This window comes from Sinohyriopsis cumingii, chromosome 4 (assembly GCF_028554795.1).
Source record: "Sinohyriopsis cumingii isolate HCF-2022 chromosome 4, ASM2855479v2, whole genome shotgun sequence".
Taxonomy (NCBI): Eukaryota; Metazoa; Mollusca; class Bivalvia; order Unionida; family Unionidae; genus Sinohyriopsis; species Sinohyriopsis cumingii.
Genome location: NC_142964.1, coordinates 85783322 through 85798655, shown reverse-complemented (window position 1 = coordinate 85798655; position 15334 = coordinate 85783322). Strand labels below are relative to the sequence as shown.

At 36.7% G+C, this 15334-nt stretch overlaps 1 protein-coding gene across 1 annotated transcript in view; it reads right to left on the bottom strand.

The window, feature by feature from the left end:
• LOC149801590 (ceramide glucosyltransferase-like) overlaps positions 1-7446 on the bottom strand; it is a 132274-nt gene extending 124828 nt beyond the window's left edge. Inside the window, exon 1 of the mRNA XM_089955841.1 lies at positions 7346-7446. The gene's annotated coding sequence lies outside the window, so the exon portion shown is untranslated. The remainder of the gene's footprint in view (positions 1-7345) is intronic.
• Positions 7447-15334: the final 7888 nt, after the last annotated feature.

Below are 15334 nucleotides of genomic sequence, written 5' to 3'. Positions count from 1 at the left end.
GGCATGGACTGGTTTACAGCTTCATGTTCACCATGAAGAGTATGAGTGGGAGTGCTGCTAACAGAAAATGTAGATGTGTTTTTGTGAATTAGATAAACACTTGCAAGTATGTAAATAGGAGCTCTATGACACTCGAATGCAGGCAACCCATGACAATTTGGATGCAAGAAATGCAAAGCAACCATCTGTGGAAAATACAAACTCTGTGGCAGATCATGCCATTACAAGTACTGTAAAAAACATTACATTAAGGCCTAGGTGCACGATCTTGCCTGAAATGTGGCATAGGAGTCAAATCATGTAACCAACTTTTGCCAGCTACGTGGATCTGTTTGGGAGCACTATAAATTGCATATACAAAAATCAAAACCACAAACACCTCTCTCTGCCCAAGTACAAGGACAAACATATACCACAACAATGAAAGAAATAGATAGATTAATTGCCAGGATTGAAGTGATTGCAGTTTCTGAACCTGATAAAGTACCAAAAATAAAACAAACCATTGACAAAATATCTCAATTAGAGAGATGCTTCGCCCTCACCTTAGTGTAAGCATGCCTATTGCCTAGAGTACCACAGCTAAGACAGCTTACATGGCAGTATGGTATACGCAAACCAAGTCACATGAGAAAAGCAGACATACTTGAATTATTGAGACCCATCTTGTGCTGAATCAACCAATGGTTGCCACTGAAAGAATGGTAAAACATCTAAAACAATTTGCACATGAGAACAATATCAGAATACCCAGTGGCACAAGAATGCCAACATCCATGTGATAGTATAGTATACTTGTATGAACAAAACCATCGTCTCGCCTCTGCTACCACTAATGAAATGGCTGAGTATGTTCGTGCAAAACCAAAAGAATCACAAGTGCCCAAATCAAAAGTTCTGAAACATAGTGGCAAGTTGGAAATTCATGTGGCCATTATTGCACCCATCTATCTGCCAGTCAAAGATGCTCAACAGCTGCTGACAAATCTTATTCACAGAATAATAGCAGTGTTACAAAATTTTGGGATCAAAGTAGACATTGTCCTCAGTGCTCATCTGGTTATGCCACTTAGTCATGATAAGGATGGATTCAAAACTACTACTCCGTGGATTCACAGTGTTGCTTGCATGATCCTGAACCACACAGGCATCAGCATCATTAGAGATGAAATTGGCAGAGGCATTCAAATGATTCTCAAAACACTGGAAAAATACACCAAAGCAGGATCAGGATGGACTCTTGAAAGATATGGCCAGTCAAGGTTCACTTTGTGCTGTAACAGCCATTTCATGGATCTGGTGAATTAGCAACATCAAAATGGTTCCACCAAGGTCAGCGATCGATCTGAAGAATTTTTATATTCGTTATTTTGAGTGGAAAATCTTGTTGGCACTATACCCAACCAATAACAATCAAGACAGGCCTCCAAAACATTGGCAACACCTGGGTAAACTCAACTTTGTTGATTTTGAATTTCCCATGCAAGTGAACAAAGCCAAACTAAAACAATCTGAAGCACTGAATCCACTGCTGGCATCACTGTTAATGTGCTCACTTATGACAAAAGGCTTTTATCTGCTGGCACTACCTCCCCACAGACACAACAGACGAACCAAAATTGATTTGTTGCTACTAAGAGAAATAAAATACTCCACCTGGTTTTGCACTATATATAGATAAAAAATCTTGGTCAGCTGCTTTACCGGCACAGCAAGCACCACAGCAAGAAATATCTCTGCAGAAGTTGCATGTATGTATTTAACACTCAAGAACTGCTCACCAGTCACCACTTTTACTGCAGCAGCAGGGGCCCCAAGTGGACGAGTGGTCTAAAGCGCTCTCCATTACAGATCACTGCCATCTCACCTCTGTCTGCATGGGATTGAGTCTCGGATTCAGCCAATGTGGGTATGTGAGAAAGCTTGCCAGTAGCTTCTCGAGGGTTGGTGGTTCTTTCCAGGGATTTCCCAGGTTCTTCCTCCACCATTAATAATGGCTGCCATGTATAGCCTATCGTGTGCTGAAAAACGGCATTAAACTCTACAAAGTCTGTTAGGCGATAAAGTTAAAGTTCCAAAGTTTATGATCATTGTCATGTCAGTGTTACGTACAGTGGTGCCATACACAAAACGTGCAATCTGCAGTTGAGAATTTACCCCAACAAAACCAAAATTCCTGTGAATCGTGCTTCATAACCTGTGTGGGTATTATGGCCACTTGATCATACAAGCAGTAGCCACGGCATCCAACTCAATGGTTAGCAGGATCCCTAACAACATGGAAAAATACATTACATTTTGGCTGGGACAACTGTTGCAGTTCATTGATTTGTTCCAGTTTACGAATACATGTACCTCCCTGGAGAAGCTAGCAAGCAATCTGACAGTGGAGAACTTCAAAATTACTCATCGCTATTGCCCCACCATAACGGACCTGATCATGTGGAAAGGAGTGTATCCATACGAGTACATGAACAAATGGAGTAAATCTGACAAAACTCAACTGCCACCGATCGAAGCATTTTATTCACTGTTGGCATATGAGGATATTTCCACTATCAACTATCAACATGCAAGTTTAGTCTGTACAAAAATCTGGGTGACTATTATGATCTATATCTCCAAACTGATGTGTTGCTGATCATGGACATATGTGAGGCATTTCATGACACTGACTTGCACGTGTCCCACACATTATTTTCTGTCATCATGTATCGGCTGATGCATTGTTGTCCAAGATCAAAATCGAACTGGAATTGCTCAAGGACACTGACCAGCATCTGTTTATTAAACAATCACTTCAGGACAGGATATCCATGTCCAGTCAATGATACACTCCTGCCAACAACCCAAATGTGTCTGAATATAACCCCGCCGACCGCAACACTTGCATCATGTATCTCAATGCCCAAAAATTTGTATGAATTGGCTGTGGGAATGGCATTCCCTTACTTTTTTGCACTCATTATTGTCCACCCGTGCCTGAGTAAAATGTGTTCCCTCACTTCTTTACTTAGCACTACACCACTGAGTGGGAATAATGAGAAAACAAGTGTCAGAAGAGAAGCATAAATATCTAGAAGTGGTGTACACAGTGATCCATTCAAGTATTTTGGACTGGAATCATTCAGTGAAGCATAACATAGAGAAGACTTTTTGTATTTGATTCTGGGGTAAATAGGTAGCCAGTGTAGGGTGCTGAGCAAAAGCAGGGGTTGCTTGGTTCTTGGTACTCTAAGCATCATCTGAACAGATGGGTTTTTAAGCTTTTGAAGTTTCTGTAGTAGATACTGAGATGAACTAGATAGATGAGAATTACAATAGTCCAGTATAAAAAGTACTAAGGAACACACAAGTGTTTTAGCTTTAGCTTAAAGAAAATTGTGAATGGAGCTGATGCATCTCAGCTCTGTATCAGCATCATTATATAACCAGTATTCATAGCATACTGCCATTATGAGACTACTGTCAAGAACAACACCTATATCTTTTTACTAATTCTGTGAATTTAATGTTTACCTTCCTGATACTTTTTGCTTGAGGTAAAAGATGGAAAAGAGAAAGTCTTTATTTGTATTAACACTGTTTCATAGGCATCCAATAGGATCATCATTACAGCAACAGTATTAAGAAATCTGGTTAATTCATCATTATACCATTTAAAATTAAAATAGACAGGCATCTGGTCCGTTAACTTTCACAAACTAGAATTAACAATGTTTCACCAGAATCTGGTCAATTGGTCATTACTCCATTAGTATTAATACTGTTTCACTGCCATGCAATCAAATAATCATTATTGCAATAGCATTAACACTGTTTCAATAAAATCTGGTCAGTTAAACGTTACACCAATAGTATTTACACAGTTTCACTGGCATCTATTAAAATCATCTTTACGTTAAAAATGCTTCATAGGCATCTGGTCAATTCATCACCACACCACTAGTATCCACACATTTTCACTGACATGTGACAGCAAAAGTATTAATACTGTGTCAATGGCATCTGGCTAATTAAATGTTATAGCAATACTATAACACTGTCTCAATGCCATCTGGCTAATTAATTGTTACACCAATACTATTAACACTGTCTCAATGCCATCTGGCTAATTAATTGTTACACCAATACTATTAACACTGTCTCAATTCCAGCTGGCCAATTAATTGTTACAGCAATACTATTAACACTTTTAATAGCATATGACTAATAAATTGTTATGACAATAGCAGTAACACAGCAACTAAGTCATCTATTCAATTAAACACGGTAAAATCTAATCAAAATAAACCTCATGCCTTCTACAATTTAGTGGTAATCAAGTCCATTCATGACCTGCTGATGGTAGTTTCATCGCCTGAATTAAATGCATACATATTCATAATATCATATTTTCAGTGTAAATTCATTAGTATGCCCGAGTGACTGTAACCATGCTTATACCCTGATGAATTCTTTGTAACTACTTAGTGTACATAAAGATTCATGAAGAAAAAACACATGCACAAAAGCATATGTCATTGCTTTTATCTTCATGCTATATACTGTTGCTATTGATCTCAGCTAACACAGATTAGATTAAATACACATTCCCATGAGGGGGTGATGCAACATATATGAAAATATTTGTTTATCAAAACAAAATTCAGGATCTTAATGAAAAAAGCACTTAAATGGTAAGTGAATGGTTTTTTTTATACAGTAGTCCATTGGTATTAAAAATAAATACAACTGACAGTCAATAATATGCACTCACAACTTGGTATATTATTCTTAATGGTGAATCACTTTCACCAATATGTTTAACTGGACGCTGCTGAAATGGGACAAGAAACATTCAATTTCTTTCTTAAAAAAGCTAAAATGACCACTCTCTTGCAATCCATTGTGATATGGTAACAAAACCATCAGCCTGGTCCATTAGTCATAGGGTTACTCTTACGGTAAGTAGAGTAACAATGGCCACTGGAAGGTTTCTCTCATCCAATTTTAAATAACTTTGAAACTCCATCATGGACTGTTTCAATCAAACTAAATTGTAATGTAATATTTGTCCAAAAATGTCATTAATTAAAAAGCAAAAAACAAACATGGGGCTGCACTTAATAATTATAATGTTGAAATGCTACTCTGTTAATCATTAAACTGACATTAGTGTTCAAAGAAAACATTTTCAGACACAAACCCAGGCATGGTGACTAAAAAATAAAAAGTCTGATCATGAACTTTTACAATCAACCTAAATTTTAATGTAATTTTCGTCGAAAAATGTCATTAATTTTCAATGTTAATGTGATCACACTGATTTAAGACAACAACAACAAAAAAAATCAAACATAGGGCTGCAGTTAATAATCATAATGTTGAAATGCTACTCTATTTTTCAATAAACTGTCATTATTGCTCAAAGAAAACATTTTCAGACACAAGCCTAGGGATGGTGACTAAAACAGAAAAAGCCCAGACGATATTTCACAATCTCTGACTCCAATTCCATGTGCAAAAAGGGACATATTTTTTAGTACTATCTGTTTCACATGTTGCAAAAAAATAAAAATATGAATGAAACATATCAAAATGACTGGTGTTATTTTTCAGATCTCAAAATTCAAGGTTTTCCTGCATGTCCTGATGGCAACCATTGTCCAATTCCTCTATCAATTCCCTCTTTACCTATTATATTAGCAATGTCAATGTTTGTTAGCATGCGATGCCTGTCTTGCTTTACACAGTTTCTCTTTACACTTATAATGTTGTTCACTGGTGCTGGTACATAATGCTTAACCAGTGTTGCATTACATTAGTCTAAGCACAGCAAGGGACAGCTCAGTTATTATTCATTATACTTTATCTTGTGTATGTGTTAGAAATACTCCAATTACTCAGCCACACATCACTGCTCCAGTCACAGCTGCTGTAACAGTTCTGGTCCCCAGTAAACAAGTTCTGATTGTTTCTGCAATGTGTGGATTGAACTTGTAACAATACCTTTTTGGGGTTTTTTTTCAATTTTTTTGTTTTTTAATCTGCTAAGTTTCAAAAGTGGTAAACTTCAACAATAAAATAATATGTGTGGTAGACTGCCATAAAACGTTATTTTTGTTCTACATGTATGTTAATGCCAATTGAGCACTAATTATAGATAACTCAGATAATCTGTTCCTCACTCTCAGGTCACATGTTTTGCTTTTCGTACAAAGTTAACAGCTTTTGATAGAAGTGCGACAAGTAGACACTCTTCATGAAGGTAAGAGGCATAATGGGGATACATATTAACTAATTTACGTGTCTTTCAAAACTTAAAAATGAAACTCCACATTTTGTCAGCACAGCTAAATGTTTTCTCAGGCAAATTAGATTTTTTTTTCTTGATAAGCCAGATGGGGCACTGTTGAGCATACAGATATTGTACCAGTTTTATCAAGTTTAAAAATCATGGCCAGGACTTCACAATGTTATGCTTAAATATAACCAAGTTGTTTCAAAAAAATTAGTTTAACACAATTATCTTATCAGAGTAAACAAATAATGAGCATGACAATTTTAAGCCGTTTTACTCATAATGAGACATTGTATGAAAGTGGGACCTAGACAGTATTCTTAGGAGCTCAGTAAGCTGCAACCATCAGCACTGTATATTGTGGGTACATAGTGGGTTTCAGACATAGGATGTTTAAGGTGGGAAATTTTCTTCTAGACTGCACAAGTGCCTATATTTCCCCATTTTCAGGCTTAGGGACCTGAACAAAAAGTCAATGCATAGTTTTGCACTGCAATGCTGCGATCGCTGTGCATCTCCGGGAATGCTGTGAGTTGTATTTCAATTAAAACAAAATATTCAGGTACCTACTTTCTCCAGCACCATAAACAATGAATCACAGATAGGTTAGCACCCTAGTAGGGGCAAGAAGCTGTGTTTACGAAGAAATTATTTAACATTATTGGCAGCCTTGGTGCTAAAAAGTGTGCCGTTCACTGGACTGGGACGTTAAACATTGGTCCCCGGCCCCCCGAGAGAGTACAGTCACACCCTGTGCAGGCAATAGATTATTCCCATGATATTCGACACATACGATGATATGGCAGTAATTGGTATATAGAAAGATATAAAAGTTTCAATCCCATTTTGATAAAACCATTGCTGAACTATGTAAATAATCCATTAATTGCAAAACATACCTGTCCTCAGTATATAGACAGCATGACCAAAATGACGCTTGAACCCAACATGTCAACTCAGATCCAATCTACCTTAGGCTCTTACTGTTTTCAACGCATTAATGTACAAGTTTTATAAGCCAGCTTGAAAGTTTATCTCGAGTTCTGTAAATCAAATGCTCACCTGGAATTCCTGACTGGAATCAGCGTCTTTCACCTGTCGAAATAATGATATTATGCCAGTTTAACAATGTTTGGTTAAGAACGGATATATGTAAATACAGCTCCGGACCTACGACAATCAACTAGTCTCATTGGTTAAAACTAGGCTGGGAGGGGGCGAAGTAGTCATTCAAAGTCACCTGCCTTTAACGCACGATTCTTGAGAAGGTATAATAATAGTCTTTACTCACATGAGTGGGGTAACCATGACATTTAAAAACAAAACTCCTCGTTTAGACTCTACAGACTGACCACATCCGAAATGTTATGACATACAAATCAATTCGTAGGAGTTTAAGACGATAGACAATGTTTACATTTTTTTTTTCAGAACTGTAGCCTCTGTGTATGAAAAGAATAAAGGGTAAGATTGGCACAAAAATAAACATTTACTGTCAATCTTCTGTGAACTAACTCCAGATCACACTATTGGCGAATATTTCAGCAACTGAAAATAAGATTTCACACGTTGAACAAGTTTTCTTCGTTGTCTTTACTGGACGAATCTCCTTTTGTATCAAATTGTTGTGGGGTGTTCCCTTAGTGTTAGCTTCTTGTTGACACCCGCTAGTCCCTTCTCAGCATATCTTGCTGGTTAGGACATGGAGATGACACCTCGTTGTTCTCAGGGGGGTGGGGTATTTATTTATCTATTTAATTAATGGGGGGGGGAGGTTATGTTGTTTACCCTCCCTTCAGGCAATGTCTGGTTCCCATGATTTTCCCCTTATGTTTTAAATGTTTTAAGTTAAGTGACCTTTGCCACAGTATAACTAGCTGGTCTTCTTGTGTTGTGCATATATGTATGTTGCATATATGTATGTTGTTGCTTGTGCTTTGACCTGTTTATGTGTTTGGAGATTTGCTTATCTTCAGCACATTCTTTTAGCTTCTTTAGCTATCTATTTTCTTTCAATATAATAGTTTGGAAAAAAGTTTCCCATGAGATTTTTTTGTAATAAAAATTAATAAGGTGTCTAATGTGGTTGTGTTATTGTTTGTTTTGCATTTTTGGTATTTTCTCTCTTTCTTTTTCTCTCACAGAGTTGTATTTACTTTTCTTTTGGTTTCCGAAATTGTTTGGAAAAATTGTAGCGCGTGTTATTATTATTATTATTATTATTACGAACTTGGTTGTCGAGTTAGAGTGCACTGTGCACTATATGTATTAAGTCTGTACTCTTAGAGGTGCGAACAACATTTTGGTTTAAATAAGCTTTAACGAATTGACATGCTGGATTGACCAGTAAGTATACAGTAATTAAATTTAGATTTTTAAAGTTGGAGGATTTTGTTATAATTAATATATTATTGTTGGTTCTTGCGTTTAGTAAATTAGTGCATTAATGGTTATTTCTTATCGTTTTTTTTTTTAAGACAAAGATTGATAAGAGGCTCGCTTTAGCGAACTTTCTCAAAGAGAGAAGTATAGCTGCTTCGTTCCTTTTAACATTTCAAAGTTGAGTTTTTAGTGATTTAATATTTTCATGATTAGTTCGATTGATTTGGTTTATTTTGATATTTATACCATTTTTTCTTTGTATCTTTTATTTGTTTTGCTTTATTTTTCAGGTTTAATTTTTAGTGACTTAGAATTGTTTGTATTATTGCCTTGTTATATTTACGGTTATAGTTCCCATCCGGGTATTTTGGGTCTTTTTTATTTCTTTAGGTAAAATAGTACTTGTACTTCCATTATTCGATTGTCTTTCTCGTACGTACACAAAAAGATAAAATATAATCCGAGTGTTGAGTGTGTGTTGTAAAACGGCACACACCAATAATTGCATTGTATATATTGTTGTTGAGAAACAGAAATGACCGAAAGTAAGAGAACAACAGCAGTCTCATTTAATTGTGTTGTATATATTGTTGTTGAGAAATGAAATGACCGAAAGTAAGAGAACAAAAAGCAATCTCATTGTTTTGTTGTTTGTTTTTCTTTTGTGTTTTTTCATGCGGGGGGGGGGGTGTTTAGGGATTATGTCCATTCCACCAATAAAAGGTAGGTACGGTGTTTGTAGGCACAAAACCCTTTAATCTTAAACAATAAATGATAACTTCTCTAATGACCAAGACAGCTCTTTGTCCAGGGATGGGGATTAATGAATCCAACCCCTTGTAGGCAAAATACTTAAAAGCGGTCTCAGCCCAACTAAACCGGCTACTGAACGTGTGTTTTTGAGCATGCCACCGACAACAAATAAATTTATCAAAGAGCCACATTTTTCTTTTTAAAGGACGTTCCATGTCCAAAGCTAACATAGCAATTGACTAAAATTTAAAAACAAAAATATTTTGTAAATTATGAAAGCCATAATTGCTTGACATTGATTGGATGTGATATTTTTTGTAAGAACAATACAGCTACGCTTGGAAAATAAAAGGATTTAAATTCTATGAGAGGTTATAAAGAACGATTTTCTATAGATGTGATTGTTTGTAAATATTTTTTGAAATTACATTGTAATTCACGGGAAAATATACAGAAAAAATAAGCTATCTTTGTCTTGATCTGAATTTTTCTAAGTATAAATAGTATATTCACAAATATTTTATAATGTACCTATCTTCTCCCACACCCAATGTTAGCATGAAAAAGATATTCACAACACATTTTACAATGTACTTCTCTCTCTCTCTCTCTCTCTCTCATCCAAATGATTACCCGAAACAGAAGGCTATGTTTTAAGTTTTGCCGTTTTCCAAAATTTGCACACCGAAAAATGTAGAACCGTTGTGTGGCTTTTCATAGGCTACATTTACTGATGACATAGAATCTAAGGTTTGCATGCAAATAGAAAAACAGCAGGAAAAGGCGGCTATTAAGAACATAACCAACTGGTAAGAAACAGCGCCAAGTTGAACTGGAGTCGAAACTGCTAGAAGACTAGTTAATGCAGTTCGGGATGAATTTCACAGCCGTTTCGAATCCGATGAAATTTGAATGAGAAAAGAAAACAACAATGATAAAACACCGAGTGGAAGGAGTCAACCCAAACGTCTACGCTCGATTTCAGATTTGTATGACTCTATTATAGAATTGCAAAAATACGCACTGTGTATTGACGGACATATCATACTTAAAAGAAGTTAGTCATATAAAGGAAGCCTTGAGAATACAAAAGAAAATCTTCGCATACAAAAACTACACAAACATAAGCAAAGAAGCAGAACGTATACCAAAAGGAGATTTTAAAAATATAATATGTACAGTTGTGAACAATGTTAGAACATCAGAAAACATTTTTAATATAACAGAAAGAAGTAAGAGTCCAAGAGTCCAAAAAACACTAAACAGTACAAATAAGTCTCACAAGCTGTTGCCGAAGCATGTTCGAAAAGCAGGTCAGATGTCAGTAGTAAGGTGGGATACCCTACGTACAATGGGAATTAGCATTACAGGGACCCCTGGGACACTCTACGTACAATGGAAATTTAACATGGCGAAAAATCGTGGGACACTCTACGTACAAGGGGAATTTAACATGGCGAAAAATCGTGGGTCACTCTACGTACAAGGGGAATTTAACATGGGGAATAGATCGTGGGACTGTCTAGGGACAATGGGAAATTTAAAATTACGGAAACCCCTGGGGGATATAGCCTCAAGGAAATTTAACATATGGAAATTGAACATGGTGGATCTGTATAGCGTCAAGGGGAATTGAACATGGTGGGACTATCTAGGGACAATGATGGTAGAGGGTCAAACACAACAGAGACAGAAACATACATACACTAGTACAAGCGTGGGATTTATATATAAAGCATTACGAAGACCTGAAATCTTGCTGGGGTGTTCAAAAATTTGCATAATTGTAATGATGCTATAAATAGCTATAATCAAGGAAATGCTCAACGACAAAATGGATGTGACTAAAAGTAACGTTAAAATGACGAAATTGTCCCAGAATTTAAAGGAAAATAAACATATCCCCGAAAATTAAGTTACAATGGTTTAGACTAAAATGGATAAAATTAGTAACTACTTACAATATCAACTTCTGTGACGATCGTGGATAAATACCTATGTATCTATAATCAGCTGAAATTCCTATGAAATCCCACTATCTATTTATAGCTCCAACTTGTGGGTTTTTCCTTTGGAAAATCCCACTATCTTTTTATAGCCTCAGCTTGAGTGACGTTCCTGTTTATGAATTCTAGTATATATGTATAGCTACAAAATGTGGAAATCCCCAAGTCGATATTTATAGTCTCAAAATTTCCAGCGTCAGTGACGTCACTGTACTGAACACTAGGGGATAAATGGCAACAGTGTTGCAAGTGGCTGACCTGAATACGCGCTACTGTAGGTAGGTAGGTAGGTAGAGTGTATCTGATAAGGATAAAGTGAGTTTTATAGGGACAAACAGAGACCAATACACACACACACACACACAACATACGCGCGCAGACTCTCACACACACACACACACACACACAGAGGGAAGAGGAAAAAACAAGCCCCAAAATATACTATCCATACTCGGGAGGAAGAAAAATAAAACAACCAAATATATGATCTACACAACGTACGCGAACAAGCACACACACACACACAACATACGCGCGAAGATTCACACACACACACACACACACACACACACACAGAGGGAAGAGGAAAAAACAAACCCCAAATATACTATCCACACTCGGGAGGAAGAAAAAAAAACAACCAAATATACGATCTACACAACGTACGCGAACAAACACACACACACACACAACATACGCGCGCAGATTCTCACACACACACACACACACATACACAGAGGGAAGAGGAAAAAACAAACCCCAAATATACTATCCACACTCGGGAGGAAGAAAAAAAAACAACCAAATATACGATCTACACAACGTACGCGAACACACACACACACACACACACACACACACACACACACACACACACAGGGAAGAGGAAAAAACAAAATCCAAATATACTATCAACACAGAAGGGAGATAATACAAACCCCAAATAAACTATCCACACAAACGTACGCGAACGCATACAAACCCCAAATAAACTATCCACACAAACGTACGCGAACGCATACAAACCCCAAATATACTATCCACACTCGGGAGGAAGAAGAAAAAACAACCAAATATACGATATACACAACGTACGCTAACACACACACACACACACACACACGCACACCACAGAGGGAAGAAGAAAACCATTATACACTATCCACACGGAGTGAAGAAATAACCCTTTATATATATGTATACTATCAACAGAGAGTGAAGAAAATAACCCATTATATTCCATCAACACAGAGTGAAGAAGAAAAAGTTTTTTGAAAGCACCTAAGCCCTCACCTGCAATGACCAACTCTGCCAAACACCTACACCCCACCCCACCCCCCACTCCCAACACTACAAAACCCATTTAACCCGTTATTTTATGGCATCAGTGTGTGATTTAGGAAACATCAAGACACAAAATGATGGATGAATAGACTGACTATTGTTTACGGACTTGCATGCCTAAAGAGCGTGCGTGAAGGAAAACATCCTTCCATTTCAATTCTAACTAAAACATGATCCAGAGGGATAGAGAGGTGAAAGAGCACAATTTCATAAAGTGTGAGTAAAAACAAAACACGCCATCCTTATTATACAATGTCAAGACCAAGAGACACTTACGTTTTCTTTCTGGTCTATTCTCTTTTAGAAGGTAGTATGAAATTTCACATCAGGGCCAACGCATCGGCTCACATTGTCAATTTTTCCATTTCCATGTCTTTACTGGCACAAGTTCTTCATCATCTTCAATTTCTTCTTCTTCTTCTGAATCCCTCTTCTCTGTTTCGTCTTGTTTTTTTTTCTTCTCTTTTCTCGTAGGGCATTCTGAATTCCAGTGTCCTTTCCCCTGACAACGATATTAGGTATCTTGACTTTTGTCTCTCTTTCTTAGACGAAGCAGGTATTTTGGAGACAAATACCCATTTACCTTTGCAGATATAGCAAACTTAGCACACACTTTCGTATGACTCTCATCAAATCAACGACCAAAAGAGTAAGTTTTGTTGCCACTTTCGCCTGTGAATTATGCTTTCGTATGACTTTTAGCAAATATTTGACCAGCAGGTCGATCTGTGCTGACTCTTCCATCTTCGTGATCGTTTGAGAGCGGAATGAATACTCTGACGCTAAGACACTCTCCTTATATACAGGGACCTGCTGCGTATGAAACCTAGTCAAATGTAATTTTGCAATAAGATGAAACGATTTCATTGAGGAAGTAAAAGGCAATGATGTACCGTATCGCCTCACACAAAACCTGAAGTGTTAGCTTAGATCCGTGTCAGCAATTTCGAAGACATAACTGAGCTTTCATCAATGCTCTCCATTTATACCACAAAACCACGAGTCCTGATTCACGCCAAAAGAAATTTCGTTCGGTCCATAAAAAATAGTATCACATCCGAGAAACGCAAAACCGAACTTCCAGAAAACTGAGAACGACGGCTTACACCTACAACGTGAAATGTATGAGTTCAAGTAGTGCGTAAAACTTAGTCAAATTAAATTTTTATAGTCAAGACGAAACGATCTCTTTTCGAAGAAGAAAGCAGACACCAAGCGACAATGGCGATCCGTGTCACACAACACTTTTCAAAATGTATATGATCAGAGGTTTGTTCTAGCGATCTGCACGGTTAAATTAAATGTTGATGTATTTTGCAATAAGACGGACACAATTTCCATGGGATCGCCCATGGAACCATTGTTCGTGCATTAGTTTAATTTTTTTAAATATTTTTTTATATAAATCGCCTATAGGATAGACCCAGTAAAGCATGGCCATTCTCGTCACTGTGTGAATAGCTACTCAAGTCAATTCGAAGTGAATGCGGTAAGAAAATAAGTATAGCCAATGAAATGGCTTACAACGGGTGATGCATTGTTTTGTACTAGGACTGTGTGGCATAATAATCCCTATGTTCTTGCGTTGTTACCATTACAGTGCAGACAGACTGAAATGTGAACTTACAAGCCCTCTTTGTGTGTGTGTGTTGTACCATTTCTTCTTACCACATCAAAATACTGAGCGTCACAGTATTGGTTCGCGTTTTCAAGCTGACCATTTTTTTATATCTCACTTAAACATTTTAACATAAACACTCACACTCACATCGGTAGAGTCAGAACAGACGTGTTATAGTACTGAGGGGCATGTTATCTTTTTTTTTTGTTTGTTTGTTGTTTTGTTTTTTTTTTCAAACTAATAAATTTGGGGTTTGTATGAAGTAAAGAACCGAAAGTACAGTGAAACTCAAGGATGATGACCCAGTCTGTCTGTCTATTGATGCGTGTATTTACTTAAGAAGAAATATGACCTCTAAAACACAAAGAGATACGGCAAGCATGATTAGAATGAACATAACGATGTTTTCCTTCACGCCCGTGTAATTTAGAGCTTCAATCCTCTTTGAAGACAAACTTGGTCTCCTTTTGTAGGGCTTGAAATAATAAAAAATCTGAAAAAATCTTAAGCACTTTGCTATAGATAATTTCATCAACAGACTAAACAACATAAATACCGTTACAACACTAGAAAGCCTTAAATCTTCTATCAAAAAGAAATGCATAAAAAATTAAAGATTAACGATAACTAACCAATGAAACCGAATTTAACAAAGGCAGTGACATGTGAAGAAATGGCTCTCACTTTGGAAAGGTAGGCGAACGTACTCTGTCATGCACCATCAACTTGAAAAAAAATTATAAACAGAGAGAAACCTGAATTCAAAATTCAGTTTTTTTTTTCTTCAAAATTGTTTCGTTTCTTTTTTCTTTTTTTTGGAACAAATCTAAGCACTAATATAGAGTGGAAAAGGGAAAATGCACATACAAGCTTTGATATTTCTTAAAAAAATGAGGGGATATTCCTAACGTTCATAATCACCTATATATGCTTGGACTTGTCTGT